Source organism: Dreissena polymorpha, chromosome 11 (genome assembly GCF_020536995.1).
Source record: "Dreissena polymorpha isolate Duluth1 chromosome 11, UMN_Dpol_1.0, whole genome shotgun sequence".
NCBI classification, from domain to species: domain Eukaryota; kingdom Metazoa; phylum Mollusca; class Bivalvia; order Myida; family Dreissenidae; genus Dreissena; species Dreissena polymorpha.
Window position 1 is genome coordinate 69960855 of NC_068365.1, and position 17129 is coordinate 69977983.

The 17129-nt window shown below is 32.6% G+C and overlaps 1 protein-coding gene across 1 annotated transcript in view; it reads left to right on the forward strand.

Moving 5' to 3' along the window:
• LOC127851570 (uncharacterized) overlaps positions 1-17129 on the forward strand; it is a 44592-nt gene that overhangs the window by 6236 nt on the left and 21227 nt on the right. Inside the window, exon 2 of the mRNA XM_052385405.1 lies at positions 13937-14036. The gene's annotated coding sequence lies outside the window, so the exon portion shown is untranslated. The remainder of the gene's footprint in view (positions 1-13936; positions 14037-17129) is intronic.

A 17129-nucleotide genomic window follows, 5' to 3' on the forward strand; every position in this document is an offset into this window, starting at 1 on the left:
TCGTTTCGCGTTGCAACGCTTTATAATTTTTAGGTTTTAAAATCGTCAAAAGATGCATATAATGGCTATATTAGAGCATGGTTAATGTTCAGCATTACTGTTTCCTCACAAATATCATAACTAAAACGAAAACTTACGAATCTGAAACAACTTTTTTCAATTTTGTCAATTTACCAAAGCGTGAAAAGATCCCTTTAAATGAGCAAATTAAATAAATATGTACGCAGACATAATGATACATCCCGAATGATGTTTACATTTCGTGACGTCATTTGACGTTGCAACGTCATCTCAGCCAAATAACAACATTGGTCAATCGAATGACAACTAAGCCAATGAAGCCGCTTAAAATGTATATTACACATGTGAATGATACACATTTTCGTAATGATTATATTACATGGGAAACAGGATATGGAATGTGCTAAATGATATTATTCACCATAAAAAACCTTCATAATTCAATTAGTTTTGTCTTGAAAAACATCATTTATAAGGACAATATATTGAAAGTAATTTTCTAACATTATTCTATTTTTTCATGACAATGAAATTTTTCTTCACAATATTTGTATATATATTGTTTATCACGCACTTGTTTAGACAACCCATTTGGGAGAATAGCCAGTCTTGAGACAAAATAAGATTAAATACAAAATCAAGTTAAATAAACAATATCAACTACAGAATGAAAGAAACGTGTGTATATATAATTTAATCTGGACGACCCATTTTAAAATATTCCAAACCGTCTTGCTTGCATTCGAACAATCTGAAGTTGTATCAGTTCCCAATATAGCATGTTTTTCGTAATTACGGATTAAGTGTTCAAGATATAGGATCTTGCATTGGTGGTCGTTTTGTATTGAATTTATTAAACTCGTCAACTAAATGGAGATAAAAACGGCCATCAATCTGCACCTTGTCGGTGACAGCTTTTTCAAATGTTTGTTTTGATTATTTTGACAGCGCGTATGAATATCTTTTAAGTGATTCGGCTAATTTGCATAGTTATATAACTAGTGCAATAACACCCGTGTAATAAACACAATTGAGCATGACGTTATTTTACTCCTGGAGCGTAAGTAATGTTATAAGGTATTTTAATAGAATTACGAATCTGTTTACCAAATGATAAGTCCATAGTTAGCGTTTACGATTTCTAGGTCGCGTTGTAAAATAAAGTCTACGTAGGTACATGAATATCGGTTAAAACTGTATACGAACTCCGTTTCGCCATCGTCTGAATAAAATGACATGCCATGAATATAACGATACATGTTTATTATCACTAGTTTCGGTTAACATGGGAAAACATCGAAGGCAAGAGGCAGTTAATGTGTCATTATGTTGGTATGCATTTCATTAAACATTTAGTAGTTTTAGGTGTTTATAGAACTTAGATTAACATCGCTTGTATTGCTATTTTATTAAAACTGTGTTGCAATAAGTTGTGATGCAATGAGGCAAACTATTTTCATAATAAATATCTGGCCCAGTGTGATATTTGGAGCTTGCTTAAATAGGTTTAAAACCACACTGTTCTGAAATGAGCGTTCGAAGTAAGTTACCCCAGATTTAATATCTAATTTATTAGTGTGTTAATTGTGTGTTAATTTTTGTTGTCTAAAAGTACTTTTCTAACCGGAACTTATGTTCGACAATAGGTACATTGCAATAGGTAAACGACCAAATGCTATACAACGGTTGTACTTCTGATGAAGCAGTTAAAGATTAACTGTGTGTATATGACAAACAAATATTTTCCAAGTATTATATTATATCGTCGGCTCCGTGCGAAAATGTCGTAACTAGAGAACATTTCAGAAGGAGGAAAAAACTTCAGTCGTTTTTTAAAAGCTGTTGAAATTTGGAAATATTTTTCAAATGATAATCATTAGCATTACTTTACGTATTTTTATGTTGGAAACTACTGTAATTTGCTTTGTCTTTAAATATATCGAGAAAAGAAAGTTTCTCAAAAACAATTAACACAATTCATAAGAAACATTAAGATACTCCAGATACGACCTTTTTTAAGGGGGTTTATATGAAGTTTTCTCTCGAGATATGTAATTATCCTTGCTACTTGAATACGTATTTCCATATATCTATACCTTTATGTTGATATCTGTCAGATTTAATCGTAGATGTATAAAAATACAAACAATCACATTCTTAACCGTTATTTGACATTATTTGATGTCAACATACTCATCACACTGACTGAGAAATCGTTGCTGCACAAATGAATATTTGTTGTGGGATAAATTAAATCGTCATAGAAATAAAAGAAATTTTGTTAGTGTTATTTATTTTCAGAAGTGAAACAATATTTATAAAAAAAGCTTTTCGACTATGAGAAAAAACATTTTAAAAATATGTCCATCTTTTCTCGGTACACTGTTACAATGTGACATTTAACGTAACTCATCATGGAAACTCCTAATTCAACAACGTACTTCTTGTTTTTGCAAGTCACATGTCCATACTATTCACTAAGGAACTATGATGGAACTCTGATACTTATCATGGTGTTTTATATTTATGGACCACTCATATTAAAATAAGCGGCAAAAGTCATTCGAGTGCGTGACTGGTTAAAAAAGTCGGCGGAAGAAAAAGTTACCGTTATAAATCATATAATTCAAAATGAACTTTAAAAAAACAACATGCGAATGCTATCGCCTAACGGTCATACATGTATTGCTTCAACATGAACTTGTAGACTATCGTCAAATTAAGTAACGCACAAAGATATATTTGGACATTATCTAAAGTCGCCACAACGTACCTATACAGAATTTGTGACCAATTATCTGCGCTAAAAAGCAGTATGAATTACAAGTAACAACAGCTATTTCAAAATCGTGTTACAACATTCTGTTTACAGAGGTCTAAAATAAAGTGAAAACATTAAGCGATAAAATGGAAAACTGTACATATTAATTCCAAACGTTTAATTAGCAAAATTAGTACCATTTAGTCGTCTTGCAGAAAGTGATAACAAAACAAAATTCATAACATAAACTACTTCTATAAAAAAAAGTTTCTAGATCATAGGAAAATCTATAAAATCTATCGAAAACATTTTTTTCAACTTTTGCGCAATCACAAAATACTGTATAGTGTAATAACAGTTATGTTTAAAAATGAACATGAAACCAAAAATATTTTGGCCATTTTTCAGTCACATGTCATTTATTGAATTTGTAAGAACAACTTAGCTTGTTCTATTTTATTCGTGGGATCAGTGTGTCCACTGTGATATGAAAATCAAACCAAAGATTGCATACACACTAATATTAACTACTTCTCAGACAAATATTGTGCAATCTTTGTCTGTATATCACATGTTAGGACAAAGTACAATTAGTTTAATCATCCGATGTTCTATAAATGGAACAAAAATAGATAAAGTCAGATAATAGTTCAATTATCTTACATTCACTTCACGTATATGAATAATGTCATGTCATAAAATCACCTGACATGAACAAACAGGTTAAATGTTAGAACGTTCATAGGACATTTTGGGTTGTCAACATCATTTATTGTCGAAACATCTTAAGCTAGATTGTTGACTTTGAACATTTACTTCAAACTAAGATACCGGTAGCTACAATATGTGATTGACTTTATCAGCTTGGTTACATATGAACAGTCTGTGATTTTGCATACTCTGATTTAAATGTGGTGGGTATGTCACCAGTAATTTTACATGGCCAATAAAGGGCCAGTACATGTTATGATAAAATGTTTCCTGATATTTTAATAATACAAACGAACGATGTTCAGCTCTATTTGAGCCCTTGATCACTTATCTAGATAAAAAAAATGTTTGATAACACTTTCAATGACCTAGAACTGATTTAAGATGTAAATAGAAAACCTTTAATTGTTCACAATTGTTCAGATCACAGGCAATAGAGTATATAATGCAGACTGATGCTTGCTGACAAGGAGTTCACCGCTTGTACCGACAGGCTCTTTTGTGCCCAAAGACTGAGAATTATCCGACATAGACATTCAAGGGGTCAAACAATTTCCATACACATGTATAAACAAGACATTTTCTGGGTTCTAATTACCTCTGAAATGCTACTTTTATACTGAGACAAAATATGAAAAAAAGTATTTCTTCCAGATTTCTAAACACCCTTTGTAAGGATACGTGTAACGCCACAGAGTATATTTTTCACTTTTGGTATTATGTTTTGCAAATACTTTGCTTTTTAAAAGCAAACTCTGCTTAAATCTTATTACCTGAGTTGTTCAAAGAAGTACCCTTGAAAATGTTTTTGGGCTAAATTCTTGTAGTGAAATGCAATTGTATATGATGTTTTTAATCTTATTCTCCCCCAATAATTCTATGTACGAGGGTCATAGTACTTAGTGTTTTTCCTTGAAATAGATTATTTGTATAGGAATAAATTGTTATTATTCAGGTTCAAAAGGTAAGGGTTCTCTTAAAGCTTACAGATTCTCAAGCAAGAAGTCCTGACATAAAGGTTACATGCTGTCAATTTGATAATAAGAACCCATGGAATGTTTAAACCACAGTTTAAATAATGTGCTTTTCTATACATTAATACCATTTACAAATGTATATATATAAGTATTAAGGTACGGTTATAACTACTTTATTTGCGCTTCATTTTAACACGTGTGTCTAGCCTAACGTCAGTTCGGTTGATTTGTTCTTCTTAAAATGACAGCGTCCATTCCACTGAATATCATTCAGTAATTTCTAAGATAAATATGTTGAATTATTATGCATAATATTCATGTTTAGCTTACCTGCGCATAACAAAGCTATGGGTGAGCTTTTATGATCCCCATTTGTCTGTTGTGCCTTATTTGTCTATAAACTCTTCCATTTTAACTCAGTAAATGTCCATTGAAAATGGTAGTATTTGTTATAATACATTTTAGTAAAACTTGTGAACACTCTAAAGGTTATTTGTTGAGACTATCTACAGACTGTTTCGCCTGAGATTAAAATGTAGTTCACAAGGTCAAATTAAAGGAAAAGCTTGTGAAAACTCTAGAGGTCACATGTTTTTCCCTATCTTCATGAAACTTGGTCAGATTAGTATCCTTGTTACATATTGCTTGAGTGTAAAACTTGGTCACAAAGTATCAAAAACTGGGTAACTATATACTTTGAGTAAAACTTGTATAGAGTCTAGTGGCCTCATTTATTTCCATCCTTCATTAAACTTTGCAACGATTTGTTTCCTTCTGTGTAAAGTTCCGGAAAACGGTATTTTCCCAATTGTGAAAAAATGCAAATTTCCCAACTGCTGTCCAAAAAAATCACAACTACAGGTTTAAAACAATTTTTTTAAATGCAACATTTACTTATTTTACCTATGCAGCCCTATGGCTTGAACCTAAGTAAATATAATATTGTCAACTTGACAACACTTAGTTATCAATTTAAAAGTATTTGTGAGCAAAAAAATCGAATACACCAAATTCCCAATCTGAAGCCTTCACGATGAAAAATTTCCAATTTTCAGTTTTTTGCACACTTTTTAACCAATTGGGCTGGGACTGGTACTTTTCCAAATTTGGCAAACAATTCGCTGCTAGGCAGGGTCGGGCGACTGAGGCAAAATAAGTTCATCCACAGGGAGCAAACTTCGCTTTTTAAATACAGAAGGGGAGAAAAAAACTTCGCACTAATTTCAGAGTAAATCCATTTGCAAACTGTAGATAACACGCGCATGTCCACAGTAGGGAGCGACTAAGCAAATCAATACACGAGGATATTCAAGTGCAAGATACCTGTCAATGACGCTGGCGAGTCGGTAGACTGCGCCAGCTGTAACTGACCTGGTTAAATCAGATTTGCCAATACATTGTTAACGTCTCTGATTAGCTATCAGTTAGCTGACTATCCAATCAGATCTGTGATAACATACCACATATTGACTATCCAATCAGATCTGTGATAACATACCACACACGGTGACTATCCAATCAGATCTGTTATAACATACCACATGTGGTCTTTTGCAACTTCAATCAGCATAAGCTCTCATCCTGTGTAAAGCCATCAATTAAAAAATAATAACAAAAACTGATTAACATTGAAGTTCGGGTGGGTTTATTGATTGATATTGAGTAAAGAGTTTTGTAGTTTCATTGTAATCTTACTCTTCGCACTTTACGGGGACTTCTTTTATTTAAAAAAAATAATTATCACAAATTGCACCTACTTGTTATTTAATTCCTACTGTACAGAAGAAAACGTGCGAATGTTTCCAATTATCAGTTATTGCAAACAAATAACAACATCAGCGTACATTTTATGGAGGAAAATAAATGTTAACGATCATTTCACGTTTGTATTTGCAACTATAAAAAACTACAAACCATTGTAGACATGCACAAATGTAAGTATTTTTTTTTTACTTTTGCTATGTTTGTGTCGTTCTCAACATAAACTGACTAGCTATATGATAAGTTACATACTGGTGGTGTGGGTGATTATGGCCACGTTTCGATGTTTGACTTTTCAAGCTCTTATAAAGTTAAGCACTGATTACAATAAAACTTTACAACAATAAATATTGGTACAAAATCACATTGTTGTGTCATTTTTAACCAAACTGGCGGTTATGAAACTTACACTAGGCTATAGATAACAAGCGTATTTGCGTTATTACGCAATTAAAATAACCAAAAGCGTTATTAAATTCAAAATAAAGCGTTAAAAAACGAAAATACACATTTAATAACTTAATTCCCGTAAAAACCATTGCGTCACGAAACGCAATTCTAACGAACACCGGGCGTATTTTTTAGATTGTTAGTTTATAGATAAATAGTTTATATGCCGTCCTATGAAGAAAAGAAAGCAGTCTTTCCAGCGGTTGTCAATATTTGGGGTATTATTGTAATTATTCGTAGACCGGCACGATTTCTACTTTCATTTTCTGAAATAATCAAAATGGCCACTCGTAATTGTTTGTTGTTATGTACACTACTTTTTTGAAATCCATTTGTATAAATAATATAGTAACCTTAGTAGATTTTAATTATATTATATATGTCATTCCCTCAATTACCCAATTGAGTTTAAAAAAAAAACAATTGAGCTCAAAAGTAGGGGGTAATTTACCCAATATACCCCAAACATTATCTAAAGCCCTGGAACATAAACGACATTTATCGTACAGGCCATAATTTGGTACATTACCAGTGTGTATTTCATACTGGAGAATAACTCAAAAAGTGTCAACATATTAACGCATAATCGTGAATCCAGTCCAAATTTTAATACAATTCAATGTCAAGAATATCTTAAATAGCAATGAACAGAACGCGTAATTATTTTACATATGCATATGCAATGGCCAGTTAATTTTTACGAAAACACGTGTTTGGAATTACAGTGAGGTTGTGTATTTTAAATCACGCGTTGTGACGTTATTTGATGTAAACATGGTAACACTTTCGCAATGCCTAAAATTATCTCTCTCTCTCTCTCTCTCTCTATATATATATATATATATGATAGATGATTGGCATTGCGAAAGTGTTATTATAAAATCAATGCTCACTATTATGTAAGATGCTCTGTTATCTTGTAGCGTTTGTAAAAAGTTATATTCTAAACCATATTTATGTCAACTATTTGAAAAACTCAAGCATAATACATTTCTAATCTTCATTTGTGAGCAGTAGGTGATGAGGGTGAAGCTGAAAATATTATTAATATGGACTATGAAGCAACAATAAACAATAAAAACACTTAAGATTATTTTATTTGATGTGTATTCATGGGATACAACATAAACATATGAAGTACTTATAGAATGCACGCATATAACAATTATATGATACAAGTAATGTATAACTAGCAGCAAATGTCACTTCTCACTGATCCGTCCTGACGTCTCCCTAATTTCCTGTCAAGAGAGAAGTGACTTTGCCCTGAAATTTGACTCTAGGCCGACCCCTGAATACACAATACACATTTTACAAATCAGATGCAATAACATATAGTAAGTCAAAAGCATAAATACATATCAAGCCTTGATAAGAACATAAACATTTTACTGTTGTGGAGTATAGTTTCCGACTTCGGCTTTCAACCAGACAGACTTACAACAACTTATTAAGTGCAATCAGTGGCTGACTTGCATGATTAAAATTTACGCGTGTCTGTCTGATCGAAATTTGATGGCGAATTCATTATTCCGTTACAAATGTCAACAATTTTCTTTTTAGTTGTTACTTCACAATACACATGTAAGCACATTGTACTATAAATTATATGTGAACTCATGACAATCGTGTTTTCTAACTTCATGTTGCGTGCGAAAGACTGTCATACAATTCATGGATATCCTTTGGTATCATGGACTTTAACAGCATCAGGTGCATATACTTTGCTTTTTTAATTGGGAGTTTGTTGCTGTATAGGTTTACAACCAGGTCTATGTATGACACGTGTATCGTGCGAGTTCTAACACTTCTGGCTTTTGGGATGAAGTCGGAATCACCATGGTTTAACTTATATTGAATCTTCCCTTCGGGCAAGTATTTCAATATTGACTCTAACAGTCACAATTGGTGATACAACTCCAGTACCTGGTTGTATTGATGGGTAATAGGCAAGTTCATCATATCTCTTTAGGAACATGTCGTCCACATACCGTACCTTGTATGTGGTTTTACGACATTAGGCTGAAATCATGTCAACGTACATTTGCGGAACGTAAATCGCCTGTTTTCTTATTTTGCGTTCAATACACGAGTAAACACTGTCACACTCTATTTGCGCGTGACCTCTTTCAATGTACTTTTGATATATCAAACATTTTTTTCTAGTTGCCCAAAGCAACAAGGCGTTGGCTTTGGGTGTTTTACGGTTTTGATACGTACAACCGTCGCTATGAATGAATATTTCTTTAACATCTGAAAGCTGAAAGATCAATACTATCAACAAAATCAATCACAAATGTCGCAAAGATGTTGGCATTAAGTTCGCCCTCGCCTTCATGCCAGAAATAGTTCTGAGCTTCTTGGGTAACTTTATCAAACAGTGTAAAGTTATGACAGGAGAGTTTCATATTGTAGTAGAGACTACAAGCCTCTAAACGGGGGCATATCAATAGTACACAATAAAAGTGATTGTCACGTGTGGCTGACTCGGTGATTTAAACACAGTGTTAAATGAGGATCGTCGAGACTAAAATGTATAGTACATTTATTGGTATGTAAACCTAATTTATTAAATGAAAAGTCAAAAAAAAAACATTGAAGCAATTCTAAATATATTGTTTTACATTTTCAAACTACTTAAATCCAATTACCGTGGCAGGGATAAAAACAATTTCGGTCGATTGGTTGTTTAACTAGACTCGGTTGTCAAACCACTAGTTCTGTGAATTTGATATTTTAAGGTAAAAATGTAGCATTGAAACGCAACCGATTAGTTGTTTAACTATACTCAGTTTTCAAACAACTGGTTCAGTGAATTCGATACTTTAAGTTAATAGCACAACCCGTAATTATAGTTAAATAACTTAGCACACATACAAATGTAAACAGAGATTGAACGTTAAATAGAACACAATGTAAAACTTACGTACATGGATGTGTATATGGTTCCATTTATGTACGGTTCTATAAAAAATGTATTCACACTTGTACAAAAGGTAACGTAGCTCATATTAGTTGAATGCATTAAAAGTCTGACCACTTAAATGAGATGAAATTGTTTGGTCATTTTATAAAACACGGCAGGTTTTAATCAGTTGACAGTCTATGATGTAGTATATGGATTATCTAAAAGCGAACGGAATAGACATGTACATCCACCAATGGCATAAATAACATTAAAAAAAATTCAAATAAAACAAGCATTAAATAACGTTTGTTTTGCTGATTTGTTTTCCAATAGAAGGTATGTCTTATCATTTGTCTTCAAATAATACCTACACATACTTAGAGAAAATGGATACAAGCATATGGTCACCGACTTTGTTTCCAATTTCTTTCCTATAATGCAACATGCTTAGTTGCATTAAAAACTGCTGATTTACTTATCATGTCAATACTATTCTTCTCGCTGATAAAATTGAAGCTAGCAAAAGTTTGCTACTGTGTAAGTTTAAGTAAATCAATCTTTCAAATAATTATAACGAACCTTATCAATAAAATGCATAGCGATACATAAATGTCAAGATATCGAGGTTTTATCAATTATTTTCGATCGATCAAAGCAATCAAAAAGCTTACGTATGATTAAGATTAACATTGTTTAAATAACTTTGTTTTGCATATCTTCTAAAATATTTACTGTCTATGCCCTCACTAAAAAACATCATAAACATCTGTAAATCAGTGCACTCGTTTAAAAACATATCGCAACCAACAAGTAAGATTTAAAACAAAACATTTCAGAAAAGTCAAGATAAAAATGCTCACATAATTTGAACAGATACCACAATTGGTAATGGAATTATAACAACTTTTAAAACGAGACTAAACGTCAGCCATTAATATAAATTAACAACTAGATCTACAACGACATTACCACACATTACCACACATCCGAAATAGTGTGTTTTTACTGCGTGTTCATCATTTTGTCTTTTTTTTATCAAAAACTCTAATTTATGTGTTTTACAGCAAATAATTTTTATCTCGACTATTTTATATATAATATATATAGTGGAGCTATCCTACTCACCCCGGCGTCGGAGAGAGCGTGAGCCTGAGCGTTAGCGTGAGCGTTAGAATAAGTTTGCGTCTCTTGACATATTGCTTGTATAGTTTGCATACTTCCTTACCAACAGGATCCCAATCTATAAACAAGAACAGACAACTGTATCAAGCATATTGTAAGAATTATCGCCTTTTTGTCACTAAGAATATGCACATAATTGATAAATCTATGTGTAAGTTTGCGTACAATCTCGAATATGTTCTACGTGCCTTGACATATTGCTTTCATATTTTGCATACTTCTTAACCAACATGACTCCAATCTATAAACAAGGGCAGACAACTGTAGCAAGCATGTTGTAAGAATATGTTCCCTTTTATACCAACAAAATAGAAAATTTGGTAAAGGTTTGTGTTTAGGTCAACTGTATTCCTAAAGTACCGAAACTATTGCTTTCATACTTGCAAAACTTACTAACTATTATAAGGGGACTGTGCAGGCAAATTTATGTAACTCTGACTGGCATTTTGATAGAATTATGGCCACTTTTAAGTTTAGAAAATATAATTGTTTAGTAAGTCCTGTGTTTTGGTCCATTTTACTACTTAAGTACCATATCTATTGCTTTCAGAATTGGAACACTCGCTAACTATCATAAGGACACTCTTTAAATGTAGAACTTCTTTAAAACATAAACGATCAACATGTTTCAATTATTACCCTCTTCCAATTAGAATATGAGTATATTACATTGACCTTGTTGAATATGAACAATTTCTCCATGATGGTTAACGTTGTACTGTCAAGTACTTTTAATAGTCGAACGCGCTGTCGTCTAACAGCTCTTGTTTGCCAACCAGTCAGTGAGCATTAGTGATGGTTAACAAAAGCGATCAACTTGTCTATGGGTTGCATGTTTGTTTTGCCTTATTTGAGCACAACGTCTACTTGTGAGCTTTGTGTGAAGATGTCTTGTCCGTGGTTCCTAGTTTCCAAATTGGTTACGTCGGATAAAAAACGAAGTTACTTGAATAACTGAACAAAAAGTTTTTAAAAGTGTGATCACTCTAAAAATCACATTTGTTCACAATCATCACAAAACTTGCTCTAATCGTTTGTCCCGATCATATCTCGTCCGATTTCAAAAATAGCTATCGTTCGTTAAACAAATCATGACTGCGGCAAGTTCGGTGAAAGTTTAGTACTGGGCTTTTGAGAAAGCTTCTGAACACACAAGATGTCATATTTGTCATCAAATGGTCATGAACGTTGTTCAGAACATTGATAACCACGATATATTGTTCGATTCGGCTTTTCGGTCGAATTAACAACCTTAATACCAGGAGAAAGGATAGTCCTCGTTAAATGGCTAAAGTGAAGCCATGTGAACATTTAAGATGTTACATTTATAGCATAATCATCTTAATGAAAATTTGTCAGAACATTCCCTTGTCATATCTGCCGAATTTGAAACTGTGCTATATAGGGCAAAACACGTGCTCAATTGGTAAAATAATAGAAAACGCTGGTTAATACTATAGCGGCCAAATTAATGCCCTATCTTCAGGAAACTGAACGTTTTGTACTGATGATGTCTCGTATCGGGCTTCTTTGAATTTGAGTCACAGGGATGAAAATCTTCGTCACGAGGACAAATCAAACACAAAGGTTTTGAATTCTCTACCTGAATAGTCCAATCTTCATTCAACTTCTTAAATACATTTTTAAACGATACTATAGCCGGTTTTTATACTGTATAAATTGCCGATCGCATATCTCGTATGTCAAAGAAATTTAAATAAACACCTCTTTCAATACGTTCAAATGAAAGAAAAAGACTGTGAACATTCTTAAGTCCATATGTATCTCCCAAGCCTTGTGAAACTTCGTAAATGAAAGAAAAACCGTCTGAACATTGAGAGGAATTTTGGCATAATTTTTAAGAAAACGTATTTATTCTGATTAAATAATTGCTGAGTTCAGGTTTTGGTCATACTTTATCAAAATGTAGAGCACTGGTAAAAAAAGAGCCTAGCGAATACTCTTTAGGCTATAATTTTTCCAAATCATCCTGAAACATGCTCCTCTTTTTTGCTTGTTTTTAATCTGAAATAATATGTCTGAAATTCTAATATGTGAAAATTGGCTTATAGTTCTAAACTATGATTGCTAAGATATGCATCACACCCTCCTCATCCGCTTACAAAGTCATACCTTTTATCTAAGATAAAATTGTTTGCACATTTTATTAAAACATTAAAACATTATGTAGTATCTGAATTGTCTTAAAGCGAAGTGATCATCCGATAATTTCATTATTTATTGATTGTTTTTTTTTATCAAATCAACACATTCGTTTTAAGTAAAGGGTCTTTAGCAAGGAAAAACTGGATTTCTACTGGCATGTACATTATATAGTATTTAATATAAGCACTTTCATAAAATATGAGTAATTAAGGTAATTATAATAAATAAACAAAATGACAGTGACAAGTAAGTTAACTGTCAGAAAATAACCATAATGATTATCAAACCCAAACATGCTTAAGGAGCTATACACACAATGACAGTGGACATCACTTGAACTGACTGCGTTATTATCCTTGTTATTTACCCTTCCCAACTTATGAATATAGTGGATACTCACAATGACGACCTTAACGTTTTAACATAAAATGGGCAAAACACACAGGCCGCATATTATAACATGATATTTACGTCATATACTGATGTTTTTTTTATATAAAGCGAGTAATTGCTCCTGACCAACTTAGGGACACAATTTCGAATGTTAACATATTAAAATGTTATATTTGAGTCACCGTGGTGTAATAGATACGGTACATAAATAGGTTTAAGCGAACATATTACAATGTAAACATAAAAACGGCCAAACAAATAGACCGCATATTATAAACCGACTTCTGTCTAAGAATAAAAAAACAACAACACTGTGTTGTTGTTATATATAGCGAGTTGTATCTATAAGATACACCAATTGTTTTACCAAAATTGTATTTTGTCCCTTGGTTACCTCTTTTAATATCATATTCCCTTGATGGCAGTGTATTAAATACAATTTGTTTTCATTGATGCACAAGCGAACATAGATTTCAAGTTAAACATATATATTACTCTTAGTAATGTTGCTTCTTATTGGATTTTTGTTTGTGCCTTACACTTTTGAAGCATCGTTATATTTTGGCAGATCACATGGAGATAATGATTTATTCTCGATACGTTCAGGTTGCACGAGTTGGAAGAAGTACATGTTGCGTTAAGCACGACGGGGACACATCCAGTGGATAAGCAAGCCTCGCAAAGGGGATCAGGGAAAACTAACAAGGTTTGAGCTTTCCACGAATCTTATATGTTATTTTAGCGCGTTTTTGTAAAATATTATAACTTATAAAATACTAATCCTAGCTTTAATTAGTGTGTCTCGTCACAGAAATTACTTCAAATGAGATAATCATAAATTCTGTGATTAGCTGAATGTAAAAACAAATACGGAAAGCAGGTTCGGTGATAAATTTTAATTAAAAAAATATAATATGTCATATAAAGGATTACGCCGGGCCCAGCTCGCCATGTGTGTTTATCACAATATACATTCATTTAGAAATATTATGTTTTGTTTTAAATCACTGGAAAATATATAGAATACACGGATTTTGGTAAACGATAAATTACAGAAGATTGTTTAAGCGTTACACGTTGGTGATTGCCGTAATAACCAAAGGCTTGTATTTCTCACTTCTAAAAAAAACGCTTAAGTGCCAGCTGTTTCTACAATTATATATATATATATATATATATATATATATATATATATATATATATATATATATATATATATATATATATATATATATATATATATATATATATATATATATATATATATATATATATATATATATAATATTTCCATGTTAAAGAAAAGTTATGAATACTAATATATATTTAAAATAATAATCCGTAAAAGACAAAGAGAGGCAAGTCACTTTTATCAAGTTGACCATGTTATTGACATGCGTGTACCTTTATATACATTGATATTAACTTGCAGTTATTTTTCGAATTATATACAATAGTTTCTAGTATATTCTTTGGGCTAATCACGTTACATGTTTGTTTATTAAGAAGGCCTTATTTGTGTCAGAAGATCGTCGAAAAACAAGGGGTATCAGAAACTTCCATTAATCATTAAGGTATATGATTGACATTTGCTTGTTAAATATTTGTTTTATCGATAATTTATACTGAACATAAGAAATTCAAATACATTCTCAGAGATACAGGCCAACCGACTGAGAGACATACACAAATAGTTGACCACCAAAAAATTACTGACAAAAAAGACATACAAGATAGCCACATCTATAAATGTGGCGCGCTCTGTGAAAACGGGGCTTAATTTATGTGCATAAAATGTCGTCCAAATGTGCAGGCAAGTGCAGTCACCACAGGCTAATCAGGGACGACGCTTTCCGCTTTTATTGTTTTGTTTCGTTTAACGGAATACTATTCTAGAAAATAATCAAGTTTAGGCGGAACGTGTCGTCCCAGATCAGCCTTTGAGGACTGCACAGGCTCATCTGGGACGACATTTGACTTACATAGAAAGACTCATATATAGACAAGCATGCATGCAGTGAAGAATACAGACAGGCATCGCTCAAGCAGCAGAACAGTCTTTCTCCGGACAGGCAGAGCGGGCGAACAGTCATACAGACAGACACACAATTAGACGGACAGACTAGACAACAAGGAGTTACTGATATACTATAGTTGGCTCGCTAAGGGACAAGCCGACTGGCAGGCATGAGAACGGATGGATCGGGGTCAGACTCACAATCAAGCAAGCTGGTCATCCACATTTACATAATAACACATGTTCGCTTAAAAAAACAAACACATCCTTGATCTGATCAAACAGAGAAATTAGGCTTTGACAAGATACTTCAATCTATTGAGTGTGTATCATATCTGATTTATCTCAGCGCCCTAATGAATTTATCAATTTTCGTGTATATGAAAACCGACTTTATATTCATACAGAATTTAAAATATTCAATTCCAAGTATCATAAATACATAAGTATTATAAAAACATTTGGATTTAATATATTACATAAGCTGCATGTATGAGACGAAACGACAAACAAGATGTACTAGAAAACATTATTACAATAATTACAGAAATATTACGCTATTTGACTATTAAAAATGTTGTTAATTTAAGACAAGTGTGACATTGTATATAATATACCTTGTCAGTGACTTCAGGAAAAAACTAACGCTTTCTTCGGAGTCTGTATCCGCAATAACGTGACCTAAAATTGAAACAATAACTGGGCCTCGATTTGTGAAAACTAGGCTTAATGCATGTGAGAAAAATGTTTTATTAAAAATCAGCCTGTGTAGTCCACACAGTCTCACCAGACACGACACTTAACACCACGACTGGATTTCCGTTTAGAATAGACTGACATTAAACGAAACACTACTTTAAAGCAAAAAGTTTTTTCCCTTATTAGCCTCTACGGACTGCACAGGCTAATCTTGGACGACTCTTTGCGAAAATGCATTAAGCCCCGTTTTTACCAGAGCGCAGCTCGCGTTTATAACACGCATAGGAAATATCAGGCAAATAATTTGGAATTAAAAACACTTAACAATCTAATAAAGCCATCGCATGAAGTAATGGGTATATAACAACATTTGTTTTATCTTTTATGTATTGAATTTAGTTTAACAAGTTTTCTATGTTTATTGACTTCCACAACACAAGTGTAACAGGTGTTTATTGTGTGTTTAAAGTTCTTTAACTTGTTCTTAAGCAATTCGAAAAATGTGACATAGATTTGAAAATAACACTTTGCCATCTTCAAAAGGATTTTGCAGTTATACAAAATAAAAAATAAAGCTTAATCTCTAGTTGGATTAAAAACAACTACAAGCAAACAATTGCGTTACGCTTCAATGCAAATCTATTTATTAAATTATCAGTATACGAGAAGGTCCATCCCTAACGGCAAAATAGTAGTGTGTACGTTCTATGTCAAACAATTAACAAAAAAGAGTGTATCATATGTAAACTAAAAACTTTTCTCCGAATTCACAAAAAACTACATTCTCGGCCTATCGGTATTTCCGAAAGGTCTGAATACCTTGTTTCAACTTGAAATACAAACCTTTGAAAATTACAATAAACCTTACATTCTTCGAACATTAACGTTATTACCAACACAGACCACTTGCTAATTGGCTTCGAAAACATGTTTGTTGCGTCTTGATATTCCCGCACTGTATCGTGATTGCTTGCTCTTGCGCTAAATGGTTGGACTTTCGTACATAACCGGAAGGCAAAATCTCGTTTGGAGAAGGGTAATTATTCGTCGTAAAATATACGATATTCTATATTTGTACTGTAC